We start from the raw sequence: 19,488 nt of genomic DNA, 5'->3' as shown, positions 1-19,488 counted from the left end.
TTGCTCCTATAAAATTATTTTAAATTGGTGAATCTTGGCACTTTCACATTTTCAGGTCTTACTAACTTTATGTCTCAGGCAATACAAAAGACATTAAAAATGAATCTCTGGGGGCACCTGGGTGGCTAAATCGTTAAGTGTCTGCCTTGGGCTCAGGTCATGGCCCCAGGGTCCTGGGACTGAGCCCCACATGGGCTCTCTGCTCAGCAGGAAGCCTGCTTCTCCCTCTCCCGCTCCCCCTGCTTGTGTTCCCTCTCTCGCTGTCTTTCTTTGTCAAATAAGTAAAATCTTAAAAAAAAAAAAAAAAAAAAAATCTCTGGCTGTCTTAGGAGATGGCCCTCTTGCTACCTCTTACTCCTACTGTACATACTCAACAATAAGAAGACACCCCAAAGGATGTGATCACCTATCTACACCAGAAACCTTTAAAACTAAATTCTGGGGGCGCCTGGGTGGCTCAGTTGGTTAAGCGACTGCCTTCGGCTCAGGTCATGATCCTGGAGTCCCGGGATCGAGTCCCGCATCGGGCTCCCTGCTCGGCGGGGAGCCTGCTTCTCCCTCTGACCCTCCCCCCTCTCGTGTGCTCTCTGTCTCGCTCATTCTCTCTGTCTCAAATAAATAAATAAATAAAAATCTTAAAAAAAACTAAAACAAAAAACAACTAAATTCTGGAGCCTGAGTCTCCTCTCTGTAAAACAATGATGTTAATCCTCTTGTCCTTCAGAAGAATGAATCAAGTTGCTTAATGTCTGCAATTGTGTTCTGGAAATTATTCATGACTATAATAAAATACAAACACTGCTAAATTAGAAAAGAATGTATCCTAGAGAAAAAAAGGAAATTTTAATTAAATTGTACTTTGAAATCTATTATAGTGAACAAACCACATAACAAATGTATCTATAAAGTAATCCAATTAATTTTTCCACGAAGCTTTATGGAATCAGTTTAATTACTTGATAATCATACCTGCTCAACTCCGTAGCAACAACCTAGATGAAACAAATGTAGCTTTGCTTCTGGGTGTCTCTTAAATAATATTAATTTAATTCAAAGTTTAACTAAATTATTACCTTCCATGAAATCATACAGCAACTCACAGAAAAGTCTTGATGACTGATGAAATTGCTGCTCATCCATTTCTCGCAAAATATATTTGGAAGGCAGAGACCTTCAGTTGCTTTTTACTGAAAGCTAACGAGTAACGTTTATTTTATTTTACTTTATTATTTTTTTTAAAGATGAGACCTGTGTTTTTTTTTTAAAGATTTTATTTCTTTATTTGGCAGAGAGAGAGACAGTGAGAGAGGGAACACAAACAGGGGGAGTGGGAGAGGGAGAAGCAGGCTCCCCGCAGAGCAGGGAGCTCGATGTGGGGCTCGATCCCAGGACCCTTGGATCATGACCTGAGCCGAAGGCAGTCACATACCAACTGAGCCACCCAGGCACCCCAGCAACGTTTATTTTAGAAATCCAGTCTAAAAACTTCCTCCAGTTATTTCTCACCTCTTGAGAATATTCTGAGCCCCTAGGAAAGTCCTCAGCTCTTCTAAGCATAAAGAGGTAGCACATATTTTTATTTTTTATTTTTTTAAGATTTTATTTATTTATTTGACAGAGAGATAGAGAGCACAAGTAGGCATAGAGGCAGGCAGAGGGAGAGGAAGAAGCAGACTCTCCACTGAGCAGGGAGCCCGACATGGGGCTTGATCCCAGGACCCTGATCATGACCTGAGCTGCAGGCAGCCGCTTAACCAACTGAGCCACCCAGGCGCCCCGCACATAATATTTTTAAATACAACCTAGCAGCAGCCTCTGGGTTCCCCATTTTTTATTGGTCCCTGGTCAAACATAGATCACTTGCCCTTTATGTCACAATGATTTCCCCATGAAGTTAGGCATATCCCATCACGTTATGCATATATTCCCACTCGTATGTGTGGACTTCTCTTGACTCCCAGGTTCAGTGCAATCAGCTGTTGATCTTTTGGGGCTGGGAGATGTTCTGATGGTGAAAATTTCTGCACTGTTTTTCTAGCTCTCACATCTTGCAGAATGAGTAGCTTCCTTTGAGTTCCTAGGTTTGACCACCCTGAGTGTATATTGCAGAGAGCAAGATGTTCATTTTAAAGAAACCTGGCATTGTCCCCCACTGAAGCTGCTTTCTGCCTGGACTGACCTCACAATCCTCTCCACTCCCCACGCTGACAACTATGGGTCAGCTTCACACTGAACCTGAGCAGTGGGTGTTGGGTCTGGATATTAGCAAAACAAGGGCAGAGGGGCACCCATGGATCACTGCTTTTGAAAACATGTTGAAATCATTTGTCTCTCTGCCTTGACACTCTCCAAGCTACAGGTGGTTCTAATTTTCAACTCGTGGCAGAAACCATAAGCCAAGGAAGCAAATAAGTGTTTCCATAAACTGTAGAAAAGAAACAGTCTCCGGCTACCTAACTGTGAAATGCCCAACTTGGGACTTCCATTAACTTTTGACCTTTCTTAGAAACCCATATGGAGAGGATTCAATTTTTCTAAGTTAGCTACTGAAGACAGGGAGGGGTAGCTTTTTAGCAGCAGTATTAGGGTACAATTTCCAATATACCAAACTGGATTGGCTTTCAGACCCCTCCCTAATATGTTGTAGAGGCACATGTGAATGGAATTCTAAGGTTTCAATCCAGGTTATCTGCTCTGCTACTTTGGTTTCCCATCAGTATCAAGATGGGTCAAGTATAAGAAACCACAGCTATCAGTTCTATTCACTCTAGGAGAAACTTTTGTGTCAGCTAAGGACAGCAAAATGTTCCAACACTGTCCAAATTAATATGGGCATTCCATCTTTAGCACAGGGAATACATTTCTGGAAATGGGAGAGCACTAACTGTAGAGTCTTTTTGCAGATGTTGCTTTAGTGTTGCAGGGTGGTGGAGTTCTTTTCACATCCCCCGAAGTTATAAAATGTCTCTACTACTGCTTTCTTCCAACAATTAGTCATTCAACAGTTGATCAGTCCTGGCTGTGGCATAGTTAGGACATCTCTTATAATGCAAAGAGCTTGCTCCATTCCCTGATTGTTGATCCTTAACCTTGTTTCCTGAACTCTTTCCTCAAAGGTGCCTCCCGTACCCAAAAAAACTCCCATTTCAACATTCAGCATGATGTTCTTCTTTTATTTCTTTATGGCAGGCAGGACACCATCACTCACACATTTTGTTAGCCATTATCGGTCAAAACTCTCTCCCAGCACGACGCCTTGTTGGCTCAGTCCATTGTGCAGCCGACTCTTGATTTCAGCTCTGGTCATGATCTCAGGGTCCTAGGATGGAGCCTGAGTAGAGTCGAGTGGGGCTCCGTGCTCAGCGGGGAGTCCCTGCTGCAGGATTCTCTCCCTCCGCCCCTTCCCCCCCCCTAAGAAATAAATAAATCTTAAAAACAAACAAACAAAACTTGTCTTCCAGGACACAAATGAAATTACAGAAAAATAGGTCACAGAGAACTAAACAACACACTGCAGAACTCACTCAGTTGAAGGAAGCAGCAGCTCCACGGTTCCCACCCGGTCCAGGCCACCATCACCTCACCTGGATTATTGCAAAAGGCTCCTAAGTCATCTTCCTGCATATACTCCTTGCCCCTTCCAGTTATTCTCTAAAAGCAGCCAGGGTGTTCCTTTAAAAATGTTAGTCAGGTCATGTCACTCCTGGGCTCAAAATCCTCCAATGACTTCACTTTCTGAAGTTGCCTTCACTTTCTTCAGGTCTGCGCTCAAATGTCGCCTTAATAATGAAGCCTTTTCCAACCACCCCACATAAAATAAGGACTTTCCCATCCCCACCTCTGTACCACACTCCCAATTTGCCCTATCCTGTCCTTTTCCCCATCCATAGCACCTATCATGTTATCACCTACTATATATCTACTGATATGATGTGTGGTAGATTATAGTTTCCAAGATGGCCACAACAAGATTTCCCATGCCACAGATTCTTCTTACAATGTGATATTTCTACTACTTCCTCTGAGAAACGTTTCCCACTGGCCTCAAATCAAGGGCAGCCTTTAAGTGTAGTGGAAGTGATGCTTTGTGACCTCTGAGGCTAGATCACAAAAAGCCATATAAACCCTGCCTAGTCTTCTTGAGGCACTCAATCTTGGAATTCAGCCACTATGATATGAGGAAGCCCAGGCCACATGGAGAGGCCAACAGTCAGCTGTTCTGGCCAACAGCCATCACCAACTTCCAGATATTTGAGGAAGCTTTTGAGATGATTTCAGCCCCAGCCCCTGCATGAGACTCCAAGTGAAAACTGCTTAGCTTAATCACCTCCCAGAACCATGAAAGGATAATAAAATTGTTGTTGTTCTAAGCCACTAAGTTTGGGGGCCATTTGTTATTCAACAATAGATATTGGAACAATTTGTTTATGTATATATTGTATGTCTCTCCCCACCAGAGTACAAGTTTCATGAAATCAGGAATTTTGTTTGCTTTTTTTGTTGCTGTACTCCCAGCACCTAGACCAGTGCTTGCATATAGCAAAGCACTCAATAAAAATGTGGTGAATAAGTGAATGGATGCATGACACATGTTCAGTATGGTATGCTAATGGTTACTGGTCAACTATGCACAGTACAGTCAGCTGGACTAGACCTCATTGGCAGAGAGGATAAGCTGGCACTTTCAGTATGGCAAAATACATTTCAAAAAGAATATTTCAGAGACAAATAACATTATAGTGAATTATAATTATTGCAGGAAAGCATAAAATAGGATTTGAGCTTCGTGTAGAATTTGTCTTCTGGTGATTGATTCCATAATCCCATCATGGGCTTTTCCAGATCAGGTCTGGAAAGGCTTCAGAAGTACTTTCAGAAGGATTAGTGATTTTTTTCAATCCAGATAATAAAGTTCTTGCTAAAAATGACAAGTTGAAACCATTCACATGTTCTTGGTATGAAATGAGATGAAGTGGAATGAAAATCGATGGCATCATGTATACACATGTGCATGGGTGCACAATTTGTAATGCCTACTTCCATGGCCTATTTTCAGGCTGGTGGTTTGAATGGAGTGTACATATATAAAAAAATGAATAAATATGGTTCTGAATCTCCCCAGTCATGCACTAAGTACTTTGATTTACATTTGGTTTGGAGCAAATATTTGTGTATTGCTTAGAGAGCAACAATATACTCACATCTCCAAGGAAAACATTACAATATTATCATCAACTCTAGAAATAAAGAAGGACAAAATTTCTTAGCCACCTGGAAAAGAGGTTACTTTTTGTTTGGGGAAAAATTACAGGTGGATGTTCTTGAATGGACCGATCAATTTCTTTGGGCCTATCCATCTCAGCCTTGATTGGAGCAAAAAGCACAGATGTGGAATCTACAGTTTCTTAGAATTGGGGACCTCTGCTGAGTCTATTGACAATGGCTTCAAAGCAGTTTCCATACATGAATCACTTTAATAAGCAATATATGTGATTTCTTTCCAGAATCCAGAAGCGTTCAGAGTAAAAATGGCTTTTAAAAGTTCTTCACTTAAGGCTACTGCCATAGACTACTTGGCTGAATGTCTCCTGAGGAAGAGTATGTGCCATTTTGCTGCCTTTGTTCCAATGACAGTTGTTGGTGCCATTGGGCCTCACCATCTGGCTTGTGGCATGAGGTTCCCTTCTTGGTTAGGTACAAGCCTTGAGTGGAAAGTGGGGAGATTCCCAAAATTTCCTTGGAAAGTCCAGGCAAGTGAATTGGGCAATATTTTCTTTGGAAATCCCATTTTTCTCACCAAAATTTAGATGTTGCTTCTGAAACTAATTATTCTTTATTTCATTTTAAAAAAAAAAAATGTTTTTATTTATTTATTTATTTGCAGGCCCAGACAAACTTGACTAGAAAAGAAGCCCGGGCAGGGGTTAGGATGAGCCCATGACGTGCCACACGCTCCAACCAATTGAAAGGCCACGAGAGGGGGAGGGCGGAAGTGACGAGACGTATCCCTCCGCGGGGCGAGAGGGTCGGTGGGGGGAGTCGGCGTCTCTCTCCCCCGCGCCAGCTCCCGTACACGGAGCCGCATTCCTTGGCCCCCCCACCCCCCTCCCTCGGGGCCCCCCCGCCCCCCTCGGGAAAAAAATCCACCCCGAATCACTCGAACCCGAGGGAGGTTTCCTTTTACCCTCGGGGAGACGAGCTCTCAACGGTTCCCTCTCAGCCGTCTCCCCCAAGCCCCCGTCCCCTCCCCTGCTCCCACCCCCTTCTCCCGGCGCCGGGTGCAAGGTCCCTTTAAGGCGACGGCGCCTTCCTCGGGTCAGACTACCGGCGGCGACGACCACGGGAGGTGAGTGAGGGAGCGGGCGAGCCTTCTCTCTCCCCACCCCCTTCTCCCGGGGGTTCCGTTATCTTTTCGCTCGGCGAGGCGCTCCGAGGCGAGACAATGAGAGGGGGATGGGGCGGGTGCGCGAGGGGTGGGGGCGGGGGCCCGGTGGCGCGCGCCCCCGTCCCCCGCGAGTGGCGGCGAGGCTCGCGGCGGCGGCGGGAGTGGGGTGCGGCGCGCGAGCGCGAGTGTGAGTGCGTGCGCCCCGGGAGCCGCGGGAGCCGCGCAGCGGGCCGGGCCGGGTGGCCCCTGCTTGCCTGCCGGCCGCCCCCGCCCCCCGGCGTCCGCCGCGGCGCGCGCGCGCGCACTCGCGCCCCACGGCCCCGCACACACCCGACGTCCACACGCACGCCCGGCGCGAGGCGTCTCGGAGGAGTGGGCGGGCGCGGGCGCGGGCGGCGGCCCGCGGGGAAGGGGGCGGGGGCGCGGGCGGCTGTGAGACGGCGGGGCGCGGCGGGAGGGGCGGGCGAGGGGGCGAGGCCGCGCCGAGGTGATGTCCCGGGGGGGTAGCGCTCGGTTCTCCCGCCGCGCCCCCGCCGGCGAAGGAGTGGGGCGCTCTTTTTGAGCGCGAGGAGGAAAATGAGTGATTGCTGTGCCGCTCCGTTGTGTTATGTAATCTGTGCTTGGTCCAATAGTACATCCTAAGCCTTAGTGCACTGCAGTTAGTTTACAAAGTCTCCTCCCTTGGCCCTAAAATTTCTTTGGGTTGGCGCCGTGATTTATAAGATGGGATGGGGCGGAAAACCTTTATTTTCTGATGATTATATCCTGCCGCGGTGGGCGCCATGTTTATCCTAGGGACTATTTTTTCTAGATTCTCGGCACCTACTGGAAAGGAGTGATGTCGTTGATCCACCTGCTTTTCCTCCTTTCTGCGAGTTGCCCTGATTTCCTCTCCCGTCAGACGCGGGATTCCCCCAGACTGTTAATGACTGGACATATCTCTGCTCACTTTTCTTGGACGTTCTCAGCTCAGAAAAAGGTAGAGCTGAGGAGAGTCTTGGAAGTCAATTAGCCCAATCTCGTTTTCCAGACGGAAATTGGGAAACAGTTGTACCACCTCAACAACTGCTTTCCTGTTGCAGATTGTAGCCTAGCCTTCTACACTCTTTTAGACACTTCCACCGCAGCTCAAAACCCCAGAGAAATGGAGTGTTACTTTCAAAGAAGATTTTCCCATCTAGAGGGAGGGGAAATGGCGGGGGCGGGGAGGGTTGCTTCCTGATGAACGACGTTGAATTTCTAATTTCTAGACCCTGGAACTGCAAACTGGGACTGGGACTGGAAGTTGGACTGTGAATTCGAACTAGTTCCCACAATCTGTAACTTCGGGATGCATAAAAAGTACCTTGGAGATTGCGGAAAGAGCTGTTCTGGGGCCCTCATTCCCAAGTCTCTTTGGGTGGGATAGGGAGTGCCATCTTCTCGACATTTTTAACCCGCAGTCCGGCTGAGGTAACCACATTGAGAATTAACTGGTTTAGTGTAAAAGTGCTCAATATATCATCTTATAACAATTAAATGGCAATTTATGTCCTTGATTGCCGTCCCCTTCTTAGGGTTGTAACAGTCCTGTTGGTGGTGTATCTCAAACTAAAGGAACTAACAGAATGGAGACTCTTGGGTTGAACAGGATTTTGTTCGTTTCCACCCCCATCTTGAACCAGTGGTATAATCTAGGAAAGCAGTTTTTTTTTTTTTTCTTTTTTAAGATTTTACTTATTTGAGGGCACCTGGGTGGCTCAGTTGGTTAAGCGACTGCCTTCGGCTCAGGTCATGATCCTGGAGTCCCGCGATCGAGTCCCGCATCGGGCTCCCTGCTCGGCAGGGAGTCTGCTTCTCCCTCTGACCCTCCTCCCTCTCATGCTCTCTGTCTCTTATTCTCTCTGTCTCAAATAAATAAATAAAATCTTTAAAAAAAAAAAAAAAGATTTTATTTATTTGAGAGAGTGAGCGAGAGAGAGCACGATCAGGGGGTGGAGGGGCAGACGGGGAGGGAGAAGCAGACTCTGCACTGACCAGGAAGCTGGGGTTAGATCCCAGGGCCCTGGGATCATGATCTCAGCTGAAGGCAGACCCTTAACTGAGCGACCCAGGCGGCCCTGAAAGCAGTTCTTAAAATGTGGCCCGCTGACCTCTGGGGATCCTTCACCCCTTTCAGGGGAGCTGAGAGGTCATAACTTTTCAAAATAGAAAATGTTAAGATGCTATTTATCTTTTTTCCAGTGATATTTGCATCAATGGTCCAAAAGCAAAGCTGGGTAATAATACTGGTGGTGCCTTAGCACAAAGCAAGGCAGTTGCCTGAAACACCACGTGAGTCCTTGATGAAGCAGTAAAAGTGATTTTTACTAAAGCTCAACCCTTGAGTAGATAGGGTTTTTTTGTTTGTTTTGTTTTTTAATTTTTAAGAATGTGACCGAATGGGAAGGATGCATAAAGCACTTTTGCTGCCTAAGGAGGTATGATCCTTCTTATAATGAAAAGCACTTGTGAGATTGAGTTATGAGCTGCTTGTTTCTTTTCTTTTCTTTTTTTTTTTAGATTTTATTTATTTGACAGAGACACAGTGAGAGAGGGAACACAAGCAGGGGGGAGAGGGAGGAGCAGGCTACCCACTTGGCAGGGAGCCCGATGTGAGGCTCAGTCCTAGGACCTTGGGATCATGACCTGAGCTGAAGGCAGTTACATACTGACTGAGCCACCCAGGCGCCCCATGAGCTGCTTGTTTCATGGAACAGCATTTTTACTTGGAAGAACAACTGACAAACTACAGTTTTTCACACTTTAATGTTTGGCACATATTTTCTTGACCGTGAGGTGAGCCTGTCATTTTGAGGAAAGCAATTGATAGTGTTTGTTACTAATGATAAAAATTTGAGTGAAAATTAGAATTTGTTAAAAGTTGACATCTCAGGTTTGACAGCTTCGCAGTCCTTTTAAGCCTTTTCTCAAAACATCAGTGTTAATGACTGTGATTTTTAAATCTTTTTTATATTGTATTTATAATGAAATATGTCAGCATTTGGAGGATGGGCATCTCAGTAAATCTGTATTTTCCAAGTGACCAATACATGATGTTTCAAAATCATCATGTTAATGATCCTTTCAGAATGCAAGGTACACCAGTGGATTTTATTTTATTTTATTTTTTAAAGATTTTATTTATTGGGGTGGCTGGGTGGCTCAGTAGTTAAGTGTTTGCTTTCCGGCTCAGGTCATGATCTCAGGGTCACAGGATCGAGCCCTGCATGGGGCTCCCTGCTCAGCCGGAAGTCTGCTTCTCCCTCTCCCACTCCCCTTGCTTGTGTTCCTTCTCTCGCTCTGTCTCTCTCTGTCAAATAAATAAAATCTTTTAAAAAAAAAAAAAAGGATTTTATTTATTTGTCAGAGGGGGAGTGGCAGGCAGAGGGAGAGGCAGGCTCCCCATTGAGCAAGGAGCCCATGAGGGGACTCGATCCCAGGACTCTGGGATCACTACCTGAGCCGAAGGCAGATGCTTAACCAACTGAGCCACCCAGGTGTTCCTACACCAGTGGATTTTAATGTAACGAAGTAGGAAAAGTTCATTGATAGGGATTCAGATTCCAAGATGCAACTATTCTTTAAGAAACTACTATTTGTTGGGTTTTAGTATTGTGTCAATATAGGCAGCTACCTGAAAAGGTTTTTAGAATATTTTTCCCTTTTCCTGCTATCTGTGAGGCCAGATAGTCTATATACTTAACCAAAGCAACATATAGCAACAGGCGGGATGCATTAAGCAGCTATGAGAATCCCACTGCCTTCTATTAAGCTAGACCTTAAAGATTGACAAAAATGTAAAACAATGTTATTCTCTGATTTTTGGGGGGAAAATAGTAACTTTTTTTTTTTTTAAGATTTTATTTATTTATTTGACAGAGAGAGAGCACAAGTAGGCAGAGTGGCAGGCAGAGGGAGAGGGAGAAGCAGACTCCCCGCCGAGCAGGGAGCCGGATGCGGGGCTCGATCCCAGGACTCTGGGATCATGACCTGAGCCGAAGGCAGACGCTTAACAACTGAGCCACCCAGCACCCCGAAAATAGTAACTTTTAATTGAAAATCTTATGTTAACCTGATGGTTTGTTGTTAATTGTATTGATAAGTACTTAACTTTTTTTGTTTTAATGTCTCGTATGTATGGTAAATATCAAAAGGTGTAATCCACATAAATAACTCTTTAAGGTCCTCAATAATTTTAAGACTGTAAGGAGGTCTCAAGACCAAAAAACTTGGGAATGACTCAGTGTATCCTATGCTTCTGCTTTTGAGATCATCCAGATCTGCCTCCACCATTTAGGAACTGAAGAATTTACAAATATTAGTTGGAGTTAATAAAGGAAGAAGCAGTGGCTTGAGGAAGAATTCTAGAGAAAAAGGTTGATTTGAATCCTGGCCTGGATTACAGTTATCTAGTAACTGTAACCTTGGGCAAGGTACTTAATCTCTCTAAACCTCCTTTTAAAACCTCATCTGTAAAATGTAGTACTTAGTACATACAACTGTGAAAATTCATTGAGATGAGTGTAAATTCCATAATAATGTCTGGCAATATCACTGTAAAGTAAAATACATTCCAGGTAATGTTTCAGTCTTTATTCTGCATATATGTCTTTTTGTTGAAGGTGGAGATTTCTGATTTAAATTACAAACCCTAGAGCCGGTTGGTGCCTTTGTCATATCAGTATGTTAAGATTTTGATAGATTCTTTGGCATTCTGGTTTGTGATATTGAAGCCATATCCACAGGAACATATTTTTACATGTAACTCGGGAGGAGAAAAGGGAAATAAGCTAACATTACTGGTATTTAGCAGAGTTAAATGAAATCAAGGGAGTAGAAATATCATAACAACTGTCAGTGAGGAAAAGCTTTTCGTGGGAAAGGGACTCCTGAATATTTAATCCTTTAAAAATAGGGAATTTACTGCTTACTTTAGTTGTTGTTTTAGTAAAGAGCACATGACTTATATCCGGGTGCTTCTTGATAGATTTGCTGTCTGATAAATTGAAAATATTTTGTGTTTCGGAGTATTAGATTATTAACACTATTAAATAACACATTGTGAATATTGTATGTGAGATTTTACAACTGTTAGATTCTGTAAGGGATAAAATAGGTCATGCAAAAGACTGGATAAATAAAAGCTCCTTACAGATTTAACAATAATTAGTTTCATAGCCATGTCCTATAGGTTTTTAGTCCTATAGGTTTTCTAAAATTAATCTTTTTTAAAGCCAAAAATTGAGTTAACTTGAAAACAAACGCCAGTTGTTTCGAGGATTGTTTAGTTCTCACCTTGGAATAAGAGTGTATTAAATGTTTTGTTTTTTAAAACATTTTTCCGGGCGCCTGGGTGGCTCAGTTGGTTAAGCGACTGCCTTCGGCTCAGATCATGATCCTGGAGTCCCAGGATCGAGTCCTGCATCGGGCTCCCTGCTCGGCAGGGAGTCTTTGCTTCTCCCTCTCCCACTCCCCGTTTGTGTTCCCTCTCTCGCTGTGTCTTTCTCTGTCAAATAAATAAATAAAATCTTTAAAAAAAAATTTTTTTTTCCTGTTCTACATGTTCTTTTTATCTTAATTTATGGGCAGGTATGTACTAGCAGTGAATTGAAAATGTTAAATTCTGAATTCTTCATTCCTGGTATTTACATCTATGAAAGAACCAGACAAATTAAAGGAATTCAAATCTTCAAGAGCCAAATCTGTCTGGAGAGTTTTGGTAGAAAACATGTTTTCTTAATATTATTTGAGATGAGGGTAGGTAAATTTTGCTGCGCGTTAAGTACCTCAAAAGTAGACTGATGGCTATATCTGCTGGATTCTTTTTCTTGCTTTTAAATAACAGGTTGTTTGTAAAGATTCTTTGTATCTTGCTTTTCTATTATGTAGACTTTTACTGATTAGCTAGGACCTGAGTATAGACTACCATATTTACCAACAATTAAGGTATAATTAATTCACTTCTCTCTAGAAAGATGTATTTGGTATACCCATATTGTGGATGGATAGATGAATGCCAGAGACTTAAAAGGCTCTGGGAATTGCTAATAGTCCTGTGTGAGCTGCAGGGTTGAGTAAAGCCTACTGAGTGCACAAAAATTATGTTGTCAGTATAATTACTGTTATAAAATACAGAAACCAGATAGTTACCAAGATGTCAAATAATGGGTTGGATTAATGGAAGATGGCAAAGTTCATCTCCTCCTAGAGTACCTCCTTGGTAGCCCTGCGTAATCCACCTTAGATTCATGTCTTCTTTCTAACATTAATTAACATGTACATTTTAAGAAGGATGTATATACTGGGGCGCCTGGGTGGCTCAGTCGTTAAGCGTCTGCCTTCGGTTCAGGTCATGATCCCAGGGTCCTGGGATCGAGCCCTGCATCGGGCTCCCTGCTCAGCGGGAAGCCTGCTTCTCCCTCTCCCAGTCCCCCTGCTTGTGTTCCCTCTCTCGCTGTGTTTCTCTCTGTCAAATAAATAAATAAATAAAAATCTTAAAAAAAAAAAAAGTGTGTATATACAATCTATATGAAAATTGCTCCTAGAAATAAGAATACATTAACAGAAAATTCAGTCAACAAGGTTACCAGTTTTAGTAAATGGCAAAAGATAATGGCAGAATATGGTAGCATAAAAATATCACAACCAAAATATCAATAGGTAGTTTTTATCCCCAACTTTTTTTTTTTTAATTTCAACTTTATTGGGCGCCTGGGTGGCTCAGTTGGTTAAGCGACTGCCTTCGGCTCAGGTCATGATCCTGGAGTCCCGGGATGAGTCCCGCATCGGGCTTCATCCAGCAGTGGGGGCTTCCTGTTCGGCAGGGGGTCTGCTTCTCCCTCTGACCCTCCCCCCTCTCATGTGCTCTCTCTCATTTCTCTCTCTCTCAAATAAATAAATAAAATCTTTAAAAAAAATAAAATTTCAGCTTTATTGAGATATAATTGACAAAATGTAAGATATTTAAAGTGTACATTATGGTGATTTCATGTACATTGTGAAAGGATTCCTTCCATCTAATTAATGAACACATTCATCACCTCACATTTTTTGTGTGTGTGAGAACATTTAAGTTCTACTTCCAGCAAATTTTAATTATAGTGTTATCAGTTATAGTCACCGTGTTTTACATTACATTACATTACATTACCTTATTCATCTGATCTCCCCAACTTTTTATTACGAAAACTTCATGCATAGGGGGCACCCGTGGCTCAGTCAGTTAAGCATCTGCCTTCAGCTCAGGTCATGATCACAGGGTTCTGCGATCGAGCCCCGCATCGGGCTCCCTGCTCAGGAGAGAGCCTGCTTCTCCTCCCTCTCCTGCTCTCCACTGCTTGTGCCTTCTCTCTTTCAAATAAATAAAATCTTAAAAAAAAGAAAAGTTCATGCATGTAAAAGTGAAAGAATACAATACAAGGAGTACCGGCAATGGACCCATTACCTAGACACGATGTTTTTTAAATGTACTAAGGTCTATAAAAAAATACCAAAATATGCATGTTTCCTAAACCACCTGAAAGGCAGTCATGACACTTCCACTAAATATTTCATGCATTTGCTAAGAATAAATATACCCTCCCGCATAACTCTAATGTAACTGTTCTTTTTTTTTTAATTTTTTTAAAGATTTTATTTATTTATTTGAGAGAGAATGAGCTAGAGCATGAGAGGGGGGAGGGTCAGAGGGAGAAGCAGACTCCCTGCTGAGCAGGGAGCCCGATGCGGGACTCGATCCCGGGACTCCAGGATCATGACCTGAGCCGAAGGCAGTCGCTTAACCAACTGAGCCACCCAGGCGCCCTGTAACTGCTCTTTCTAAGGAAATTTAGAAAGTTATTCCTAGGTGGTCGTGGGGGGAATGGATGAAATAAGTGAAGGGAATTACAAATCCACTTATCTTGATGAGCACTGGGTAATGTATAGGATTATTGAATCACTATGTTGTACACCTGAAACCAACAGGGTATGTTAACTATACTGGAATTTAGATTTAAAAAATAAAAAAATTTGGGGCACCTGGGTGGCTCAGTCGGTTAAGCGGCTGCCTTCGGCTCAGGTCATGATCCCGGGGTCCTGGGATCGAGCCCCACGTCCGGCTCTCTGCTCAGCGGAGAGCCTGCTTCTCCCTCTCCCTCTGCCTGCTTGTGCTATCTCTCTGTCAAATAAATAAATAAAATCTCTCTCTCTTTTTTTTTAAAGATTTTATTTATTTATTTGACAGAGACAGAGACAGCGAGAGCAGGAACACAAGCAGGGGGAGAGGGAGAGGGAGAAGCAGGCTTCCCGCTGAGCTGGGAGCCCGATGTGGGGCTCGATCCCAGGACCCTGGGATCATGACCTGAGCCAAAGGCAGTTGCTTAACCAACTGAGCCACCCAGGCGCCCCTAAATAAAATCTTTTTAAAAAATAAATAAATAATTTAAAAATTAAAATAATAAAAAGTAATTCCCATGTGTCATCTAGTACCTAATCTATATATTTAAATGTTCCAGTTGTTCCCAGAATCTCATTTATAGCTTTTATATGATCCAAAATCCAATAAAGGTTCTCATCTTGAGTTTGTAATGGCTCTTTAGTTTCTTTTAATTTAGTTTGGTCTCACTGTGTGTGTGTGTGTATGTGTGTGTCACATTTTTAAAGAGAACTTGTTACTAGTTTTGTAGAATGCTCTATATTCTGCATTTGATTCTTTCTCTCTTTTTTTTAATGTTTTATTTATTTATTCATGAGAGTCAGAGAGAGAGAGAGAGGCAGAGGGAGAAGCAGGCTCCCCGCCCAGCAGGGAGCCCAATGCGGGACTCGATCCCAGGACCCTGGGATCATGACCTGAGCCGAAGGTAGACAGACACTCAACCATCTGAGCCACCCAGGCGCCCCTGTCTGATTATTTCTTTAGAGAATGTCCCACCTTCTGGATTTACGTCATTATTTCCTTATGGTGCTACTTATTCCTATTTTGCTGTTTCCTACAAACTGCAAGTTAAATTTAAATGCTTGATTTGACTAAGGTTAAACATTATCTTTGGTGGCTTGTTTGTTGTTTACAAAAGAACAAGTCACACACCAGTTGGTGACAGGCAGAGTTTGGATTATTGGCTGACGTTTTTCTATTTAAACTTAAGTACTGTCATAACCTTTGGTTTTTGAGATATAGAGCTACCTCTGTAACTTGAAACATAACAATAAGACTTTGAGAAAACGCAGAAATAGGTTTGCTTCATGTCATTTTGGTTCACTGCCCTCTGAGAAAATGATTTGGAAGTTGGACAGGCAAGAAGGGTTGATATATTTAGCAGAAGCAACCCATAGAGGAATTGTAAAGGGGTCAAAACCAGAAATTTCAGGGCACCTGGGTGGCTCAGTTGAGCGTCCAAGTCTTGGTTTTGGCTCAGGTCATGATCTCGGGGTCCTGGGATCAAGCCCCGCATGGGGCTCCATGCTATGCGAGGAGTCTGCTTGAGATATTCTCTCTCTCTTCCTCTCCCTCTCTCCCCCCTCAAATAAATAAATAGATCTTTTTTAAAAACCCAGACATTTTAGGGCACCTGGGTGGCTCAGTCGTTAAGCGTCTGCCTTCGGCTCAGGTCATGATCCCAGGATCCTGGGATCGAGTCCCACATCGGGCTCCCTGCTCCGCGGGAAGCCTGCTTCTCCCTCCCCCACTCCTCCTGCTTATGTTCCCTTTCTCGCTGTGTCTCTCTCTGTCAAATAAATAAATAAAATCTTTAAAAAAAAAAACCCAGACATTTTAGAAATGGAGATTAGATTAAATGATTTTGGCAAATTATTTTCACAAAAATTATTCACTAGTCAATACTAATAACATACCGACAGTTATAAGCATTACTGATAATAAGCATAATCTTAGAAGATTGACATCATGATGCTCCTGTTTTATGAGGAGAAAATAGGTACTTGGGCAAAAAGAAGAATGGCACAGAAGTTGTCGGATGAATACGAAGAGAAAATCAAGTTTCACAGGTAGATGATTATAAGGTGAAACAAACCATATGCATATGAGCTTTATAAAAATTAAATGTTTTTACTTTGTGAGATGTAACCATCTGAACAATTCATTGGAAACGCATTCTCATTTTCTCTGTTTTTGAGAAGATACTCTAAAAAGAAATGGTAGTTCTTTATGCATAGGATGTGGGATGATTATTTTGAAATTTTCCCCCTGCAGAGCATGGATTCAGTTTGATCAAGGTTTCTCAATCTTGGCACTATTGACGTTTTAGAGTAGGTAAGTCCCTAGATAATCTGTACATCATGGAATGTTTAATAGCACCCCTGGCCACTACCCACTAGATAAATGCCAGTAGCACTCCCCAATTCCACCTATAGTTATGACTACCAAAAATTTCTCCAGACATTGCCAAATGTCTTTTCAGGGGCAAATTCCCATTTTTGAGTATCACTGAGTTGGATAAAATCCACTGGCATTTGTGAAGATTCCTTAGTAATGTCCTCTGATTTGCTTTCCCTTTATGTAACCCATATACGGCTATTGAACTCAAATTTCTTCTGCAGATAGGCTGCATAGCTTCCGCTGTGCCTGGTATGTGTTGGAGAACAGTGGGGTATGATGAAATTTTTTAGCTCTATTGGAAATTTTAGGGAGGGGAGAAATGAGCTCTTCATTTATAAGTTAAAGATACAGGCTTTTTTGCTTTATCTAACACCCTTCCCCCCCATTTCCTTGGAAAGGAAACTTATTAGCTATATAAACTTATATGCTATAGATAATTTTTGTTAGGAATAGTTGAGATTGATATTTGTTGATACCTGTGAGGTGATCTATCTTTATCTTGGAATTCAAGAAAAGACTGTCTTTCAAAACAGTGACTTGCTAAAGAGCTTGATTAAATGTATCCTCTTTGTTAACCTTTGTCCTTAAATTTTTTTTAAATTTTTTTTTATTTAAGATTTTATTTATTTATTTGAGAGAGAGATGAGCAGGAGGGGCAGAAGGAAAGGGAGAGAGAATCCCAAGCAGACTCCACACCGAACACATAGCCCGACCTGGGGCCCAATTCCACGACCCTGAGATCACAACCTGACTCGAAACCAAGAGTCTGATGCTTAACCGACCGCTCCACCCAGGTGCCCCATCCTTAAAATTTTTTAACTACAGTTGACCCTTGAACATCGTGTTGGGGGGGATGTTAGGGATATCAACAACCTGCCCCCCCCATCAAAAATCTCCATATAACTTTTGACTTCCTCAAAATTTAACCGCTAATAGTAAGAACTAGGAGAGAGCACTTCTTTTTTAGTTTTTATTTTTGTTAAACATTTTATTTATTTATATGAGAGAGAGAGCACAAGCAGTGGGGAGGGGTAGACGGAGAAGCAGACTCCCTGCCAAGCAGGGAGCCGGATGTGGGACTTGATCCCAGGACCCTGGGATAATGACCTGAGCCAAAGGCAGACGCTTAACCGACTGAGCCACCCAGGCGCCGGAGAGATCACTTTTTACTGTGATACACAATTTACTGGAGAGAAGGGCTGCTCAAGTGGTGTTTTAAGGGAACACTCGAGCTCATTGCAATAGCAATAGGTCACTACAAAATTATTGCAGTAGTACAGTGTGTACTACAGTTAATTTTATGCAGTTATTTCATACTGCATCTTTGTTTACATTCTCTCAACTGCAAATGGCACCACATACAGTCTGTGTGTAAGTTTTGATAAATTTGACTTTTTATAATAGATTTGTTTCTATTTTATGATAGTAAATGCTAAAATAAACTAGTATCTACATGTTTTTTATGTATTCATGACATAGCTAACTTTTTCTTAATTTTTTTCTATATTTCTAGGTTCTTCAAGTTTTTTTCAAATTGTCACAAATCTCCAAACATTTCCAGTATATTTATTGAAACAAATCTGTTATTAGTGGACCTGCACAGTTCAAACCCATGTTGTTCAAGGGTCAACTGTATATGTAAAGTCTCCCAATCAGGAAAATGATCCAGGCTTCTTAAGGGAAGGAAAAGGAGTTTGGAATAGGAGAAGAGTGGAAGTAATGAGAATTTTTTGTTCAATAAATATGTTACAAGACTGAGAAATCTCAAGAAAGAATTTCAGGAGAAAATAGAATTTTGTTTTAAGTTTCTAAGACATACTCTTTGCAGATGTGGAATTTTTCTGCCACATGCTATAGGAGTAAAATTGAAGATAGCTGACCAATAATTGGTGGTTGATAGGGAGATAATTTTATATTTAAAATGAGCTGAAAGGTCCCTGGCATCTAGACTGGTCTTGGAATATCATTCCCCACCAGAAGGAATCAGAGCTCTTAAGAGGAATGGCTGATTCTGACCTGGGGCAGGAAATGTATGAGATGAACCTAGAACATCTTGTCTATCACTATCACTGCGAGGGTTTTATCAGACACTACTGAGGGTTCTGTGAGAAGGACTCAGGAGCCAACTGAAGAAGTTCCACTGGCCAAAATAGGACATTTTTGAGTATCAGTAAAAATAACTGCAATGGATCAAAACACATAAATTATGTTCAAAACATGATATCATAAGGGCGCCTGGGTGGCTCAGTTGGTTAAGTGTTGGACTCTTGATTTTGGCTCAGGTCATGATCTCGGGGTTGTGAGATTGAAACCTGCTTAAAATTCTCTCTCCCCCTCTCTCTCTGCCCCTCCCACTCCCTTTCTTAAAATAAAATATGATATCATAATGATAGTTTAACAACAAGCTTATTGGTCACTTTGGTGAAATGCTATTGAATTACCTTGAAAACTGGTAAAAAGAAGCAGGCAAGATAGAAGAAATCAAGATAGAAGGAATACCCACCACTGGCTAACCAACTAATATGTTTTGCCTTTTTGTTTAATTTTTTTAAAAGTAATCTCTGTCCATCGTGGGGCATGCTGCACTGACTGAGCCAGCCAGGTACCCCTGCGTTTTGGTTTTTTTGTTTTGTTTTAGGTTTGGTTTTAAGATTTATTTATTTTATTTTTAGAGAGTACGGGGATGGAGGGTGACAGAGGCAGATTGATAGAGAATCTCAAGTAGACTCCCTGCTGAGTGCAGAGCCAACGTGGGACTGGATCTCAC

The 19,488-nt window shown here is 42.4% G+C and overlaps 1 protein-coding gene across 2 annotated transcripts in view; it reads left to right on the top strand.

Moving 5' to 3' along the window:
- The first annotated feature begins 6,158 nt into the window (after nucleotides 1-6,158).
- Nucleotides 6,159-19,488, top strand: part of POGZ (pogo transposable element derived with ZNF domain) — a 51,052-nt gene continuing 37,722 nt past the window's right edge. For both annotated transcript variants that reach the window (XM_034990028.1, XM_034990027.1), the window contains exon 1: nucleotides 6,159-6,346. The gene's annotated coding sequence lies outside the window, so the exon portion shown is untranslated. The remainder of the gene's footprint in view (nucleotides 6,347-19,488) is intronic.

This window comes from Mirounga leonina, unplaced genomic scaffold, assembly GCF_011800145.1.
Source record: "Mirounga leonina isolate KUSES-001 unplaced genomic scaffold, KU_Mleo_1.0 Mir_493, whole genome shotgun sequence".
Taxonomy (NCBI): domain Eukaryota; kingdom Metazoa; phylum Chordata; class Mammalia; order Carnivora; family Phocidae; genus Mirounga; species Mirounga leonina.
The sequence above is the reverse complement of the archived record's forward strand: the minus strand, read 5'-3'. Positions and strand labels throughout refer to the sequence as shown.